Source organism: Phacochoerus africanus, chromosome 12, assembly GCF_016906955.1.
Source record: "Phacochoerus africanus isolate WHEZ1 chromosome 12, ROS_Pafr_v1, whole genome shotgun sequence".
NCBI lineage: Eukaryota > Metazoa > Chordata > Mammalia > Artiodactyla > Suidae > Phacochoerus > Phacochoerus africanus.
Window position 1 is genome coordinate 3249610 of NC_062555.1, and position 18540 is coordinate 3268149.

An 18540-nucleotide genomic window follows, 5' to 3' on the forward strand; every position below is an offset into this window, starting at 1 on the left:
AACCAAGGCTAAATCAATCAGAGAACTTCATCACCTGACCTCAGTGTTTAATTTAGAAATGGGTATAAGACCCAGTTAGATCCATTGACGCACTCTGGTCAGTGAATTTCTGGCAAAGAGTTGCTTCTTTTTCTTTCCGCACTTAACCTGAATAGATGCAGTTTCTGGAGTAGTTGTGGATATCTTATTAACATGAGGGGAAATCTGCTTCCGGATAAAGTAAGGGAAGTGAAGTTGGGAGGTGGAGAAAGATGGTCTTGGTGAAATTGATGAGCTCCTGCTTCAAGCCATTCCTACAGTCAACCTCAGGCTGGCACTTTTCAATTCTGAAAGAGTTTAAATTCCTTTTAAATTTAAGGTAGTTTGAATAGGTTCTTTTTCTCAATTGCAAACTAAAGAGTGAGTCCTAAATGATATAACACATAACAAATACCACAGTCATTTCAGGCATCTGCAATTTTTTTGGAGTCAAAGCATAGACATATAAGATTTAGCAACTTCATTATTGCAGATTTTACAGACTCCTCCTATGAATTATGACATTGTTTTGGTGTATGTCCATCTGTTCTTCATCAGAAACTGCTGGCACCTCTGTTAATAACTTTTCATAGTACTGTCTTCAGGGTTTGTATACAATAGACCTATAACTCATTCGTAGACAACAAAATTAATTTTTCGCTTAAATTTTTAACTTTTGTTAGCATGAATTAGTGAAAATACATTTACGGACAAGTCTAGTAAGAAGGACAGGTAGACTTGTCATATATACATGGAGAAAGTGAAAGCTAGTTTGAAATGGAATTGCCAAGTATAGATTTTTTTTATATATAAACATATTGCTTAATATAATTATAGAGGTCTTTATATTCTTTGGTTGTCAGATAAAACTACACTTATTATTGGCATTTATTTTTTTCCTTTAAGTATGATTAAGAAGAAAAATTCCCTTACAAATGATTTTTAATTATTTTCATAAGATGTGTCTATAAACAGGTTTTAACCTCACATTGCCTTTTTTTCTAATTCTAAGAACACCTTTCTTGTTAATGGTGAGTCTGTGCTTGCTCGACTTTTATGAATGTAAAAATGAAATATGCATATTATCATAAATGCCAGAGTTGTAAGCAAGTTTGCATGAGCTTATCATCTGCTTTATTATGTGGAATGACTGCCTTTTAACAGAAACTAACAGCTTTGTATTTAGAGCTGGACAACCTCTTGATAGGGATTCGACTGGGTGGCAGCTGCCTTCTGAATTCTGGTGACAAGCCTCAGGATCCTCAAAAGGGTCATGCTGTAGTCATTCCCATGTCTTTTGAGGCTGGTAAAATTATCTTCATCCCCAAAATGCTGTATATGCTTTATAACCATCTTCATAGTTCCTTTCCATGAATATTAGCAATGCTGGTGAGCCAGGATCTAGAATTTTCCCCAGCTTTTTTCAGTACTTTAAAACATAACTGTCAGTTGCCCTAAATCAGACATGGGTTATGAGAAGAGGCTGACTCTCTGGAGTCAATTTTGTCGTCTACTGTCGCCTTGTTTATTCTTTAAGATGAGCTCTACAGAGTTTTGTTTCCTTCTTAAAAACTGATGATTGAAATTCAGACGTTTGGTCTGGGAGATGTCTTAAACATGTTTCATCTCAGGGGCAAATACTGTCATGATTCTAACAGGCATGTTTTAGCAGAGTTGCCAAAGTGATAATTTTGGAATTTAATGGTTTATTAAAATGTAAAAGAAAAACATCCAACAGAATTCAATAAATGAAAATCAGCTATCTTATACTTTTATATAACTACAGAGAGGCCATTGTCTAGTTATTTAAATGTAGGTTACTATTTAAATACTGTACATGTCCTTGTTTAAGTGTTTAAGTAAATATGTAAGTCAGTGTTCACATAGCCCACGTTTTTAGCCGCTTTTTATCAGTAATTTAAGTGAAAATGCAAGAGTTATTATGAAAGTATCAGCAAGAAGAAAATATACTTTTTCAGTGGTATGTCTCCCATACAAAAGAGTGTATTGATACGACTGATTACTTTAAAGGATACTAGAGGGAAGATCGAAGGAGATGCTGGGTGGAAGTTCCGAAGAAACTCCCACATCAGGAAGTAAAGGAAGGATGACGGAAAATTAGGGAAATCTTCAGAAGAAATTCTCAGTTGACAATATGATGTTGACAGATAAGGATGTAAATAATAACAAGCCAAAAGGAAGCTTGTGTGCAGAGAGAGTCATTCCTTCAACACTCAGCAAACATTCTGAGTGCTTATTATGTGTACCTGGCAGTGTGCTAGGTTCTGAAAACACAATCAAAATGAGCAAAGTGACACAGTTCGTGCCTTCACAATTTTAGAGCCAAGCAAAGCCGTAACTAGCAGCTTTGGAGGGACACAGAGCAAAAAACATGCCCTCAGATCAACTCTTGATGTGGCTTATAGTTCGATGTTATTAATGATGCATTCCATCTGGTACTTGGTAGCTTCCTGTCTATTTCAGTCTCTTTTTGCTCTTTATTCTTGCAAAGCACTAAGCTAAGCTGTTTCTCTTTGCTCAAGAAGGGTATACACTTTCAAAATGTAAATGTACCAAATTTTAATTATATAGACATTTTTTGAAAGTAGGCTTTTTCCTTCTTTTACATTTTTCTGTTTTGTGTTGTGTCTTAGATCCAACTGTTTGCTCTCTAAGGTTTATTTGATGGATAGTGAGACCTTTAAAAAGGCCATTCTGATACAGTATAATAAGTACTATGCTCAAAAGTGCTTAAACAAAAATATATGCATGCCACTTAAAGATTTTGGACACGAAGTTCAGGTGACATCCAAAAAGAGAGCTGAAGGAAGAAGGGTAAGGCCTAGAAGGTAGGCAAAAAAAAAAAAAAAAAAAAGGCCTGGTTTCTTTAGTTTGTTCACTTTTTCTAAGATCCAGCTGAATATTTTTTATTGAAGAAGAGTGGACCCACAGATTTAAAAGCCCTGTGTCTGGTATGTGATCACGAAGGCTGATTGAGGAAATACAGAGAAAGTAGGGCTATTTGAGTATCCTTGTCATGCACAGCAAATCAGAAGCATGCATCTGCAAATTAACAAATGTGTTCTTCCTTTTGGAGCAAGGTTCTTTGGGAGTTTCTGTTTCCCAGCATAGATGCCAGATGGCAGTAGCCACAGATTGCCAGCCTCTGCATGCTGATGGTTGTCAACTTTGGATGCTAACATGGTGTTAGAAACAACGACTGCCAAATAATTTTTAATTCCATATATATTAGGGAACATCTACTCTATTCTAGGCAATGGGCAAGCCGTTATAAGCAAAAGCTGACAAGTGTCTCTTTAGTGGAGAGTGAGGTTTAATGAGGCTTTAAGACACTGTGCAATGACAAACTTTATCCTCCCTAAAACTACTTCTGCATTTTTATAGAACTCTGGGTGACATAATTGGAATTAACTGGGGGGAGGGAGAGGATAGACGTAGGGAAAATTAGCAGGTAGATCAGAGTATCTCCTTTCTCAGACACAATAAGGTGATGGAAGAAGAAGGTGGGTGATTATTTCCTTCCTCAAGCTCCCTTCTGTGTCACTACACATCACTCACGCTAGGGATCCAATCTGGCGGTTTTTGCAGTCGTATCTAATTAAAGGTCATGCCTTAGAATAGAAGACTTTGCACATCACAGTTCTTTCAAGGATGTGAAATCTTTTGCAGCTCTTTTTCTAGATTGATACATGGATGGAGTTTCCATGAGGGTTTGGTATTTGTATTTGTCACTTTAAATTTTGTTTTGTTTGGTTTTTCCATGTCTTGCTTTGAAAATTCCATTTTAACCTGCAGGTAAGTTTAAGTATCTTAAGGTCATCCTTGCAAGATGATATTGACCAAACATGTTGATTGCAAGCTTTTTTTCTTTTAAACAAGTTTCTTCTTTCTTATTCTGCCAAAAGATTGTTACTGCTGTTACTCTGTTGAATAATAATATGTGCTCAAGTGAAAAGAGGGTTTGGTTATAACTACATGACTTTGGTCTGAGCCACCACAAGGATGGATTTAACATCAGCTCAGACTGGGAAAAGATTTTGGAGAAAAAATTATCAGAAATTTAGGTCTTGGTTATGCCAATCTGGAGATGTCCACTGGAGATCCGAGTAGAAAAGTTGAGTAGGCAGTTGAATTTGAATGTGTGAGATTGGGAGAGAGGAGAGAGGACAGGGCTGGATATATAAATTTGGCAATCTTGGGCATAGAGATGGATTGCTCTTTAAGTACAGCTGTAAAAAGACTGGTTTTAAGAAGAGAAGGGAATGAACCAGCCAAGGATACTTAGAAGGGGTAAGCTGTAAGGAAGGAAGAAAACCAAGGGAATGGAGTGGAGAAAGGATTTAAGGATGAGGGAGTGATCCACCATGCCCAGTGCTGACAGCTGACATGAGGTGAAGACCATGCCTGATGTGCACTGTGCCACGCAGAGGTCATCGGTCACATTGATAGTTGCGGATTTGGTGCAGAAATGGAATAGGCTTAAGAGGGGAGGGAGGTAATGGAGCCAGTGATTTCAGGCTTATTGTTTATAAGTGTTATAGGCCGGACTGTGTCCTGCAAGATGCTTATCCTCAGGCCTCATCCTCAGTACCTCAGAGAGTAGCTGTGTTTGGAGAGGGGCCTTTAAGGGGGCTGTGAAATTAAAACGAGACTGTTAGGGTGGGCCTGAACCCGCTCTGCCTAGTGTCCTTGTTAGATGGGAAATGTGATCCCACAGAGACATCAGAGATGCTTGAGCAGAGGACGGATTCCAGAGGACACAGCCAGAAGGTGCCCTCTGCCAGCCAAGGAGTCGAGGTGCCAAGGCCTCACCCTGCTGTCTCTTGATCTTGGCCTTCCAGCCTCCTGAACTAGGAGAAAATAAATTTCTGTTTAAATCCCCCAGATATTTTGTTATGGCAGCTCTACAAAACTAAAACAGCCAACTCTCCTCGTGTCTCTGTTTCTTTCAGCACCAATCAGAATCGTGGCCAAGATGGCCAAGGAAATTCATCAGCCTTTGCTGTGAGGGATTTTTCCTAGTTCATGCACTGACGATGTGTCTTGACTTTTAAGAACCCTGGTTCTTTCTAGGGGATTTCTATGGGGGATTTCTGTGGACCTCTTCCTGGGGGATTTCTTCTCCGGGTTTTCCCATCTGTCAAAATACTAACTCCATATCATCAGAAATTGGCAGAGAGCACCAGGGGGAACAGCAGATGTGGTATTAGCTTACCTCTTTGGTTTCTTTCTTTTTTCTTTTCTTTTTTTTTTTTTTTTTTAGGCAAGCTTGTCTCTTAACTCTCCCTGGAAAGTATCTGTGTTTTGAAACAATTTGAGAAAAGGAAATGCTAATGTTTCCCTAATTGTACTTTTTAATTTAATTTTATTTTTTGTCATTATTTTTTTAATAGTTTTTTTTCCCCAGTACTTTTTTTTTTCTACTCTACAGCATGGTGACCCAGTTACACATACATGTACACATTCTTTTTTCCCACATTATCAGGCTCCATTATAAGTGAGTAGGCATAGTTCCCAGTGCTACACAGTGGGATCTCATTACTAATCCATTCCAAAGGCAATAGTTTCTATCTATTAACCCCAAGCTCCCCATCCACCCCACTCCCCCCCGCCTTAGCAACCATAAGTCTATTCTCCAAGTCCATGATTTTCTTTTCTGTGGAAAGGTTCATTTGTGCCATATATTATATTCCAGATATAAGTGATATCATATGGTATTTGTCTTTCTCTTTCTGACGTACTTCACTCAGTATGAGAGTCTCTAGTTCCATCCGTGTTGCTGCAAATGGCATGATTTTGTTCTTTTTGATGGCTGAGTAGTATTCCATTGTGTATATATACCACATCTTTCTAATCCAGTCATCTTTGGTTTCTTAATATCTCGTCTTTTCTGACTTTGTAAGGATTTCCCTTACTTTCCTACTAGCTAAGCCATAGGTGTTAAAAAGTGGTGTGTGCATGTGTGTGCATTTAATCATTTAACTTTTTAAGGTATTTCATTGGTGGTAAAGCAAATTGCTGTTATCTATATGTTACCAGTTTAATCATAATCAGTTGCTTATGTTTGGATCAATTTGTGTTACCATTAAACTCACAATCTGTATAAAGTAATTACCAGTGTCCTTCATTGTATTCTTTAGAAGCAGGCCCTGATATAAAATTTGGGTTCTGGGTACTCCTGGGAAAGGTGTGACCTCAGGTAGGCTGGCTCACTGTACCTGAGGCTGACCCTGCAGCAGCTCACTGCTGGGGTCTAGGTGCCAAATTTCCTTATATGTCATATGCAGTTATATGGTACTAATCATGCTACAGTCTTAGGAATAATATTTATGTACTGAAGTGGTTGATGCTGCAGTTGTTAAGCAATTTTTTGTAGGTAAATAAATTTTAATCCAATAACTTCCAAAAACGTCTTTTGGCTATGGTAGTCCATTTTTTGACTGTTTTGGTATATTTCATAATTAGAAGATAGAACAATAACTTAAAAAATAAAAAGTAGGAAGTTCTCTTCTGGCACAGTGGGTTAAGGATCTGGCATTGCCCCAGCTGTGGCACAGACGACAATTGTGGTGCAGGTTTGATCCCTGGCCCTAGAACTTCCACCTGCCAATGGTGCAGCCAAATAAATAAATACATAAATTTGGAAGGAGGTGGTCAAAGTACAAACTTCCATCTCTAAAATAAATGTCCTGAGCATGTAATGTACGGCCTGGTGACTATTGTTTAAAATATGTATAGCATATTTGAAACATGCTAAGATAACAGTAGGTCTTTTTTTAAATTTTAACATTTTAATCTTTTTCTGTTATAGTTGATTTACAATGTTCTGTCAATTTCTGCTGTACGGCAAAGTGACCAGGTCATATATATATATATATATATATATATATATATATCTGTGTATGTATATATATATACACACACATACATTCTTTTTCTCACATTATCCTCCATCATGTTCCATCACAAGTGACTATATATATATAGTTCCCTGTGCTATACAGCAGGATCTCATTGCTTATCTGCTCCAAATGCAGTAGTTTGCATCTACTCACCTCAAATTCCCAGTCCATCCCACTCCCTCCCCCTCCTGCTTGGCAACCACAAGTCTGTTCTCCAAGTCCATGAGTCCATTTCTTTTCTGTAGGTAGTTTCATTTGTGCCATATATTAGACTCCAGGTATAAGTGATATCATATGGTATTTGCCTTTCTCTTTCTGACTTACTTCACTTAGTATGAGAGTCTCTAATTCCATCCATGTTGCTGCAAATGGCACCTTAAAAGTTCTCATCATACAAAAAGATTGCAACTAAACATGGTGATGGATTGGACATTGTGGTGATCATGTCTCAGAATAGACAAATGTACAATCATTATGTTGTACCCCTGAAACAAACCTACTGCTGCCTGTCCATTATATTTCAGTGGAAATAGCAATAAGAGTAAATTTGACTTACATACTTTTTCTTTCTTGGTGAAAGCTGATGTATCATGAGGGTAAGTGTGTGGGCTCAGCAGTTAGACTGCCCAGGTGTGAGCTCTGGGTCCACTATCCATGATTTGTGTGACTTTGAACAAATGCGTCTGTATTCTGATCTGCAAAATGGAGATGTTAATCATACCTATTATTAAGGGCTCAATTAAATGGGGTGACACGTCTGTGGGCTCAGTGTGGTGCCCGGGCAGGGTCTGTGAGCACCCCACTTCCCGACCACGTGATTGTCACTTTTTTTCCTCTTCAGGGCTGTACCTGCGACATATGGAAGTTAGGGGTCATGCCACTTTTTATTAATACCTTTCTTGGCTTCTCTTCACATTCTCTTAATTATAGGGCTTCTTTTCTGCCTTTCACATCTTGCTGTTATCTAATGCACTTCCTGTGCTCTCGCCGTGAGGGTGCTGTACCTTTTCTCATACATTTCCCCCCTTTGTCCTTGCTACGTCTTGTATCAGAGAAGGCCTTCCATGTGTCTCTCCACCCATCCAAGCTTGCCAGTTCTATTCATTCTGGCTTCTTAACGAATCCCTTCTTGTGCTACAGATTTCAGTCATGTACTTATCTGGCAGAGTCTGAAAATTCTTTCTCACATGGCATCCCAGAGTCCCTCTGACCCTTGGTTCTTATAAATATAACATTTAAGAATTTCTGGTATCCCCAGATTGAATTGAGTTGTATTTCTTAGTTTGTGGCTTATCCTCCTCATTGTCCTGTGGACGCACTCTCATTTCATTCATTCACTCATTCCTTCATTTATTCGTACTTTATTAATGTATAGATATCTTATAGACACTCAAAGACCTAATACTTTGTTAATAACTTAAAAAAAAAACAACTGGATTCTTCACTCTCTTCCTTGCCTCCTTTCCAGAGGTCGCCATTATCCTTATTTTGGCTTTTCATTCCCTTGCTTTTAACCAATATAGTTTAACAGATGTTATGTGTATCCCCAAAGAAGTTACTGTTTGATTTTAGGTACTTTTAAACTTGACAAAGGTGGGTACTGTGTTACATGTAGTCTTCTTCTACTTGTATCATTCATTCAGTATCCTGCCACCAGGATCCATTCATGTTGTTGCGCACTTCATGAATTTTTACTGCAATACCCCGCTGTAAAAATACGCCAGATTTGCCCATTTCCCTGGAGGTGGATATTTGAGTTACTTCTGGTTTTTCTCTGTGCCTGCATGAACAGTGCTTTCTGGAACATTCTCATACATGCATCCTAGTGCATGTGTGTGTTTCTCTCTGGCATTTATCTAGGAGTGGAATGGTTGAATTGTAAATATGTGGATATTCTTTTTTTTTATTCAATTGTATTAAATCCAAATTATTTTCAAAAGTGATTGCAAAAACGTACACTCCAGTGACAGTTAAATGTTTTGATTTACATTCTCTCCAACGTTTGGCATTATTATACTTAATTTTTCCCCAGTCCAATGGATATTAAATATTATCTTGGAGTTCCCGTCATGGCTCATTGGAAACAAATCTGGGTAGTATCCATGAGGACGCAGGTGCAATTCCTGGTCTCACTCAGTGGGTTAAGGATCCAGCGTTGCCATGAGCTGTGGTGTAGTTCGCAGATGCCGGCTTGGAACTGACGTTGCTGTAGCTGTGGCGTAAGCTGGCAGCTACAGCTCAGATTCCACCCCTAGCCTGGGAACCTGCATATGCCACAGTTGTGGCCCTAAAAAGACAAACAAAAAAATAAAAAAATAATTATCTCAGTCTACCTGTATTAGCACTTTTCTGAGTTCTGATAAGGTTGAACATTTCCTCCTCATATAATTGAAATATAATTCCTCTTATGTGAGATGCCATTTCATATCTTTTGACTACATGTTTGTTATTGTCTTGATGATTTAAGAATTCTTTATTTAGTTTTTATTTTTAATTTTTCTTGGTTTCGTATCCACATATCTTCTCCCAGTTGTGAACTTGCTTTCCACTCTTTAAAATTTAAATTTAAAATTTATAAATTCAGCTTTGGAAACGTCCTGAACCCATCATTATTTATTGATTTATAATGTGTTTCCAGGCAAAGATTTTTTATGTATTTTATAATGTCCCTTTTTTCCTTTTTCTATTTTAAGAACTCTTTGACTATTCAAAGGGAAAAAAGTCTTTACCATTATTTCTCAAAAAAGTATGTAAAAGCTTCCTGGTCTATTTAAAGGTGATATAATCCACATGGTCTGAGATAGGGATCACATTTCATTTTTTCCCCTATAAAAATCAATTTATTTTAAGGTCCTCTTTTTCTGTTGACCTATCATATGGTATTTGTTATGTGTTCATATTCAACATATATATGTCAGTTTCTCAACTGTCTTATTCCACTAGTCAATTATTCTTTCTCTAAGCCACAGTTATAGTCTCTTAATTACTGTGGTATCATAAGTCTTGATGGCAGGTAGGGAAAATATCTACTCTCTATTCTTCTCAAATGTTTAATCTTTCACCTTCTGTAGAATCAGATTATCAAGTTCCCCAAAATCCCCTATGTGATTTTGATTGGAATTTTATAGAATCTATGGACTATTTTATAATATAAATACCAAATTCTTTTTCAAAGTAATTGTGGCATCTTAAATTACAGTGGTAATTAATAAGAAGGCCTTGTTAATTTGAGGAGGAACCTTTTGAATATAATTTTCAAAAGGTTAAAAAAATGTCCATCATACAGATATAAAAATGAAAACATGTCACAACTTATATTCAGCTCATTAATTAATAAGGGAAACTGCAAATTTAAAACCGGTAGAGCATAGAAGCTAGTATTTCCAGGCAATGTCAGAATGGGTTAGCGGGGTTAGCGCCCTCTACCTGTAGAAGTTCTGCAGCGCCATTCATGTTCACCTTCGGACTTTTCTGTTGGGTGGAGAGCCTTTTCAAATCGATATGACACAGCTCTACTCACTAATATCTATTCCTTCAGCTGTAAAATGCACGGAAAATAGGAAGTCCAGGCCAGCATTTTACTTAAAGAACATCTATGAATCTCTTTTGCCTGTTTCCAACCTTTGGATAATTTTTTTCTGACAAAACAACCAATGTTTCTCTAGTAAAACATTTTCAGATTTTAACTATATCATTGTCTGCCTTGGACAATTTGTAAGAAAAGTATTGGGAAAGTTCTGTGACAGAAGCTTTTTTATTTGACTACTGAAATGATGAGATGACAATCAGATATTTACATTGCTGCCGTGTGGTCCTACACAAAGGTTTTAAATTAATTTGATCTTTACATTTTATATTATTTAGTAAAAATATATACATGTGTTTATTATTTATTAGAAAAATAGATGATTCTTTTCTTTATTGATTTTTTTTTTTGGTCTTTTCGCCTTTTCTAGGGCCACTCCCGCAGCACATGGAGATTCCCAGGCTAGAGGTCTAATTGGAGCTGTAGCCACCAGCCTATGCCACAGCCACAGCAACACAGGATCCGAGCCGTGTCTGCAACCTACACCACAGCTCATGGCAATGCTGGATCCCCAATCCACTGAGCAAGCCCAGGGATCGAACCCATAACCTTATGGTTCCTAGTTGGATTCGTTGACTACTGTGCCATGATGGGAACTCCAATTGATGTTTTTTTTTTTTATAATAAACCAACAAAACCTAAAGGTCCATTTATGTATGCAGGGAATTATGAAAAAATGATGAATTGTTAATATAAAGAAATGTGTCGAAAGATACTACACAACTATTACAATTGATAATTTAAGCCTACATCTTCTATGTTTGAGTAAAAATAATTAAGTTATAAATCTGCAGGTGTACGGAGTTCCCGATGTGGCGCATAGGAAACAAATCCGACTAGGAACCTGAAGTTGCGGGTTCGATCCCTGGCCTCGCTCAGTTAGTTAAGGGTCTGGTCCCTGGCCTTGCTCAGTGGGTTAAGGATCTGTCATTGCCATGAGCTGTGGTGTAGGTTGCAGAAGTGGCTTGGATCCTGCATTGCTTTGGCTGTGCCATAGGCTGGCAGCTGTAGCTCCAATTGGACCCCTAGCCTGGGAACCTCCGTATGCCCTGAGTGTGGCCGTAAAAAGCAAATAAATAAATACATAAATAAAAATAAAAAATAAGGAAAGCTTCAATTCTCACTTAAAAAAATCAGCAGGAGTAGGATAATTTTCTTTATACTATTGTTTAAGAAATTGAAATGTCCCCAGACACTTATTAATGCAACAAAGCCAAGTTTATTTAAACTCTCTGAAGTTAGTGAACCTCAGCAATGTTTCAGAAGCCAGTGTTAGAAGTGAGATATTTATTAGACTTTGGAATAAAGGGTCAGCTGGTTTGAAGAGGATCTTTCAAGGTGAGAAAGGATTTGGAATGGTCAGAGTTTGCGGTGAGTCACTTAGAATTGGCAAACACAGCAAAGTGAGGGTTTTGAACTTAACGAGCAGTAAGTCACACAGCAGTGCAAGTCTTAATGTCTTATAAATAAGCAAAGGGTTTGCCTAGGTAACTGGACTGTTGTCTCTAATAAATTGATCTGTAGGAATTTTCTGGAGTGAACAGTAAAGTTATTTATTGCCTTATTATCTTACGCAAATATTTCTTGGAGGAATCAACTCCATCAAATTGACATCGGTGATCCACAGTTTCTGTTTTTCTCTTTGTAAATGTTTAGTCTAGGAACTTTTTTATTTTTCCTACTGACATGGCAGAAAAAGTTATGAGTTTCCATTGTCTAGTTGTATGCCTCACATAGAAAGTGTCTTCTTTAGTTTTCATTTCCATCCTGGTAATGGAAGCAATATCCTCATTTTGCAGAGGGTAAAAGTTAGCAAATCTGATAACCAAATGCACATCTTCTGATTCCAGTCTTTGCTTTTAGCAATCCTAGCTCTTACGCCGCACTCCAAAATTAATAAATGAACGTATAGACAAACTATGGTGGGGAAAATAGTCAGTTTGCCTAGAAAACCCACTGATTTTACTGTATTATTTTGTTTAAAAATTATTATAGTTGATTTACAGTGTTCTGTCAATTTCTGCTGTACAGCAAAGTAACCCAGTTATACGTGGATATATTCTCTTTTTTTTTGCATTGTCCTCCATCATGTCCCATCACAAGTGATTAGACATAGTTCGCTGTGCTGTACAACAGGAATGCATTATTTCTTGATTGAAATTCTGTTTGTAGAACACTGTAAACCAAGTATAATGGAAAAAAATTAGTAAATTAAGAAAAGAAATTCTGTTTGGGACTATTTCTCTCTCTTTCTCCAAATTGTATCACAATGTCTTTGATGGTCTTCAGCCTGGTATTATTTGTCTATTAAAAGTCATGCATGTTGCTTAAGTCAGAACGCTAAGTAATAAAAGATACCCTACAGAAATGTGTGTCCCCAGTGAGCTGTGCTCAATACCGATCTATGACTTCTCCATGCCATAGAATGGAAGAGGCTCATTGAAGGACCGATTCAAAAACTTATGTCATCGGTGCAAAGAATTAAATAAAAGCGAAAGGTGCTTGTTCCGCTGTGTGTGGATGTCTTCACGGAATCCGCAGTTTCATACTTAGACTAGTGTGTGTTGGACATGAACTGTTTGAAACCTCATAGTTCCCTCCCCCAAAACACACACGTCTCCCCAGGTCTGGCTTTGCTATTTAATCACGACACGATTCCTGGAAATCCTGGGCTGTGGGGCATCTTAGGTTTTCCTTCAAGATTTTAAAGTGACTGATGCAAGAGTCCAGGCTGAGTGCGAGGTTCTGCGGTATCTTCCCTCCTCTTCTTATCTTGTAAAGTGTGCAGAAATAGCAAAGAGGATCACATGCTGTAGCAAGGAGTTTTGATTGGAAGGTTATTAAGTTTGTGGTGGGGCTCTGCTACCTCCTGTCATGTTATATAAGGTGAATAAGGCCTTCTGTGGCTAAGAGCTTTATCTTTTAAGGATGTGTGTTTCCATGTATGTGTGCATGTATGCGTGATACACATATGCCTGTACACATACCTGCCCCTGTATATGTGTGTATATATACCTACTTGGTCCGGACCTCGTGCCCAGCATGCAGTTGGGCAAAAGAGGCAAAATCTCTTTGCAATTTGAGGATGAAAGAAACGTACCTTTATACTTATCTTAGCTTTCTTTATTTTTTTGCTTCCCATGCTAAGCTTTAAGTTAAATTGGTGCTTGAATTTAATTATTTTAAATGAAATAGAGAAGTACAGAGAGTAGGAAATGAACACTGAAAATTAATGCTGAACAGGAGGACATGAGATTTCTAACTGAAGAGAGACTTGCAAAAGTACCCTTGGGTGGACTCGTAATATATTTTCCCATGGAAACCACAAGATTGTGTATTTACAGCCGCCTGAAAGCCAGGATTACCAAAGAGTGACAAAGCATTAATGCAGTTACTGAAGGACTATCAGCATTGTCCATAATGAAAGAAAATTGATGAGTGACTAGCACCCTGGAATCTTCCCTCATTATCATTACTCTGCCTATATGTATTATGTTACTATATATAAATATATTATTTAAACATGCATACATATATATATGCCCACATATAAGTATGCATATAATAGCTGGCTTCCCTTTCTAAAAATGACATTGTTTTAAAATCATTTTTAAAATGCGGAGAATGCTATCAAAAGTCATCAGATTTAATCTCTACATCCTTAAGTTGTTGCTGACTAAAGGAGGTGAGAAAGTTAGGCTTGCATAATTATGAAAGGAATAAAATGGGTAGGATATCCCTGGTGGCTTAGTGGATTAAAGATTCAGCATTGTCACCGTTGTGGCTTGGGTCACTGTTGTGGTGTGGGTTCTATCCCTGGCCCAAGAACTTCCATATTATGTGGGTGTGGCCAAAAAATAAAATGAAAACTATCATAAAAAATAAAAGTGTCTAAAAAAATAAGAAGCTGTACAAAAAGACATCGGGAAGTACCTTAGGAGGGACTCCAGAGTATGTAAGGAGAGCTTATTGTGTGTGTGTAATAAAGAGTGGAAGTTGGGTAGAAGCCCTAGGAAACACTTGGTAGTTGAACTGTTGAAACTAATTTTTTAGGGTAAACAATTGATGGTAGATATACTGATCAATTTTTTTATAAGTTTCCATTTGGATGGTTGCTCTGTTCAGTAATTTAGTTACCAGAGGTTAGGAGTGACTATTCGGAAATGGTTAGGAACCTGGTTTAGAGTCAATAAACAAAGGGCAGAATTAAGCAAACACTTCTCAGTAGTCCTGTGTGGGTCTGGTGTTTGCAGTGCTCTTGTGTAATATTTTACAAATGACCTAGGACTCTCCTAATAAGGAGGAATTGACTTGATGAGAAGCCAACAGGCAAGAAGAAGTAATGGAAAGACCAGTGTCCCAATTCTGTCTCAGTCCTAGCTATGAATTTGGGCAAGTCACTAAAGTTATTTGAATTAAAGTTTCTTTTTCTATGAAATAAAGTTGACGGCTGCCTTAACCAGGTCATGGCCACATTGTAAAAGTGAAATCAATCACCAATAGTGGAATGTTTTCCCTGTATGTTTATCAGATCATGGGAAGATAGTACAAATAAACATACAAATCCAAAATAGTAAAAATGAAAAAAAAAGAAAAAGAAAACCCTGCAGGGTATTATCACTAATCACCACGTAGACCAAGTTGGAGTAAGAAAGAGCTTCCAGGAATTCAGCTCATCACAGACCCAGCTTTTGCATCCTCAGTAGTTACAACCTAAGAAGGAAAAGAAGATGACTTTGTCTCTTCCACGATGCTGGGCACTCAGCGTCCTTACAGTTCGCACCAAAGAAAGAATGAGGAGTTTGGAGTTGGAAGATGCAAACTGTTGCATTTAGAATGCAGAAGTAACGAGGTGCCACTGTACAGCGCAGGGAACTACATCCAGCCTCTTGGGATAGAATGCACGGAGGATAATGTGGGGAAAAGAATGTGTGTGTGTGTGTGTGTTCATATATATGTGTGTATGTATGACTGGGTCACTATACTGCACAGCAAAAATGGACGCAATACTATAACCCAGCTGTACTCTACTTAGAAAAACGTTTTTAAAAAGTAAAAGAGAAAAAAAGAACAGGGGACCCCTGTTCAGGCATTGAACAGGGATAGGTTCCTAAATAGGCCACGAGTAACGTATGAGATACTTAAGACATAAACCTGAACAAAACTCAGTTATGATGCTCACCCTCGTGGAGCTTACAGTCCGAGGGACTGACTTCTGTGCCTGAGAAGTGCGACTGACTCCAGCGTAGCGAGTGGTTGGAAAGGAAGGGCACCGGAAAACCCCGGCACAGAGCCTCGTCGGACGCGGGCGTCGTAACAGGACGGCTCGTACACGGACTCCACGACCAAGTCCGCAGCATCGCGAGGGCAGGAAGGGAACAGCACCACGGACACACAGAGGCAGACTTTCTTGGGTGACGAGCTGTGCCTGCCCTAAGTTCCAAAAGAGACTCATGTGCAAACTCTGGCATCCTAAGCAGCGTCCAAGGCATTATTCGCACTCAAAATAGGCAAAAACAGTGTTTTTGAAAGAATGATGCATTGACAGTCTGGGTCAGAATTATTTTTTGTGTTGTTAGGCCTACTTTAAAGTTAGTGGGGAAGAATCTTAAGACTGAAACCAGGAAGTGGCCTTTTATCCACATCCCACTTAGTTTTTACGTTAAATTCAAGTAACCAGAGCAACAGAAAACGGAACCAAAGTAAGACAGTTAAGTCAATACGAAGGCATTTGATATTGTTAATGCAAAGTGATGATGGTTTTGCAAAAAAAGTATCTGGGGTATTTAAAATTGTTCCAGAGCACGGAGCATTTTCATTTCACATTTGAAGTTGTTAGAATAAAGATGATAGCACATCAGTCTTTGTTATGAGTACAGAAAAAAACTTCTAAGATATAGGAAAACGAATCCAGCAATAAATTACCTAAATACCTTACTATTACAAACTCCATTTATTCCAAGATTGAAAAAAATAATTGCCTCATAGAAAGACTATTAAAATAATTTACCAAATCAATAAATCAAGAGACAGCACTTAAAGGCGGCTCTGAGAGAGCCGGGACATACAGGAATATTGTAATGAAGATTACTGTTAATTAAAGAGAACCAGGTATCTCAAGTCAAGGACGTTAGTGCTAGCAAAGCATATTTAAATCTGGAAAAGGAAATACTAACAGGATATATGTTTATTTATTTATTTGCTTTTTTACAAGCTCAGTTTTTATTAGCCTCAACAGAGTATTTAATTTTTTTTCTTTTTTCCCTTTTTCTTCATTTCCAGCTTTATTGATATGTAATTGACAAAACTTTTTATAAATTTAAGGTATAGAAGGTAGTGATTTGATGTATGTATATGTTATGAAAAGATTACTGCCGTAAGGACTAATAGGATATTTAAAATCAACTGAAATCATGAAAAAGAAAGAAAGATAAAAACTAAACTCTGTCTTAAATCCCTGAATAGTAGAGAATTGGGAAGTTCCTGAAAGTGCATGCTGCACTAACTGGCCTTGATTCTCAAAGAGTTGCCAGTGGATCAAATAAAAGAAAGCTCCACGTTGTATTATAAATAGTAAACATTTTTCCGTACCTGATAAAAGACATGGGTCAAAAAGTGTTTTGCTTGTTTTTTTTTTTTTCTTTTCATTTTAGCTTTAAAAAGCCTTTGTATAAGCTGGTTTGTTAATAGCATTTACACTCCTCAATGATACTGACTCAGATCATTGGATTAATTGTTTCACTTCGCATAATATTATAATTAGAATGGAATTTGGAAGTCATTTAAATGAGAGACCTCACACCATGCAAAATTGTCTTTACCTCAGAAAAAAATCCAGTCTCTTACAAGTCGTTACCTAGTCCTTGGCACATTTCTATGTATTGGAGAGCTCTACTTTCTAATGATGGCCATTTCAAAATTGGGTAATTTCATTCATAATTCCCATATTTTTCTATGATTAGTCCTATACAATAGAGCATCACATTATGAATCATTTCATTTTAATAATGGTGGCCACTTCAATATTCAAAGACAGTCGTTGTGGTAATTGCTAATTTTTCATATTTAGGCTAAACGTTTCCAGCTCCTTAAACTTGTCTTCATAGGAGATGCTTTTCAGAGCCCTCTTTGCTTCTCTTAAGGCTTTAGATGAGCCCCTTTGAGTGAAAAAACACATCTTAGTTATATGTCCAATGCTGAACTCCAGATATCATCTGAAGAATGGACTCGTATTCTTATAAATTTGATCTAGGAAGCAAATCTACACATGGCCTTTGCTGAATTAGGCATATGTCGCCTCAAATTTGCTTTTGTATCCGTAGCCAATTTGAACTAATTTGGCTTGATATCAGTGCTACAGTTACTTTATTTAAAATGAACTTCCTTTTCATTTGATAAGCAAGGGAAACAGACCCAACGATGTCTTTCCAGGATACTAGTGGAGTTGTGGGTCTGAATGTGTGTGCACATGCTCTTGCAGCATGTGTGAGTGTGACGGTAAACTTGTAGTGTGTGTGTGCACACAGGCAGGTATATAGCGATGTCCTGCTGAAAGAGCTTATTTGGAGTTTTCATGCCTTTTTTTCTAGAGGAACTAACAAGTAAGGAGAGTCTTAATTTCTTTTTTGTCATTTTACATATAAAGTTAAAAAAAGATGACAGTAAATGACAAAATGATGCAAAAGAAAGAAAAAGTTTATGGGTGAAAAATTTTTCTTTCGAAGTAAGAAATAACTTTTTAGAGCACTTCAAGTTTTTTAGAAGGTATAGCAGGTAAAACTTGGTTCGCAATTGATGACAAAGGCCCTTTTGTTTTTATGGCATAAGAGATTGCTTTTAAAATATTCCTGGGTCTTCTTGAAGATGCAACCTAGAATTTAGGAGCAAAATATTTCTCTGGTGCATAAACATCTTGGTATGTCAATTATTTTTTTCCTCCAGTTTTATCTCTCTTGGTCACTCCTGCAAAGCAAAAATCAAACAAGCAAACAAAACAAAAATTATCTAGTTTAT

At 37.5% G+C, this 18540-nt stretch overlaps 1 protein-coding gene across 1 annotated transcript in view; it reads left to right on the forward strand.

The window, feature by feature from the left end:
* The window catches only part of KCNT2 (potassium sodium-activated channel subfamily T member 2), a 344132-nt gene that overhangs the window by 89135 nt on the left and 236457 nt on the right, over positions 1 to 18540 (forward strand). The gene's annotated exons all lie outside the window — the stretch shown is intronic.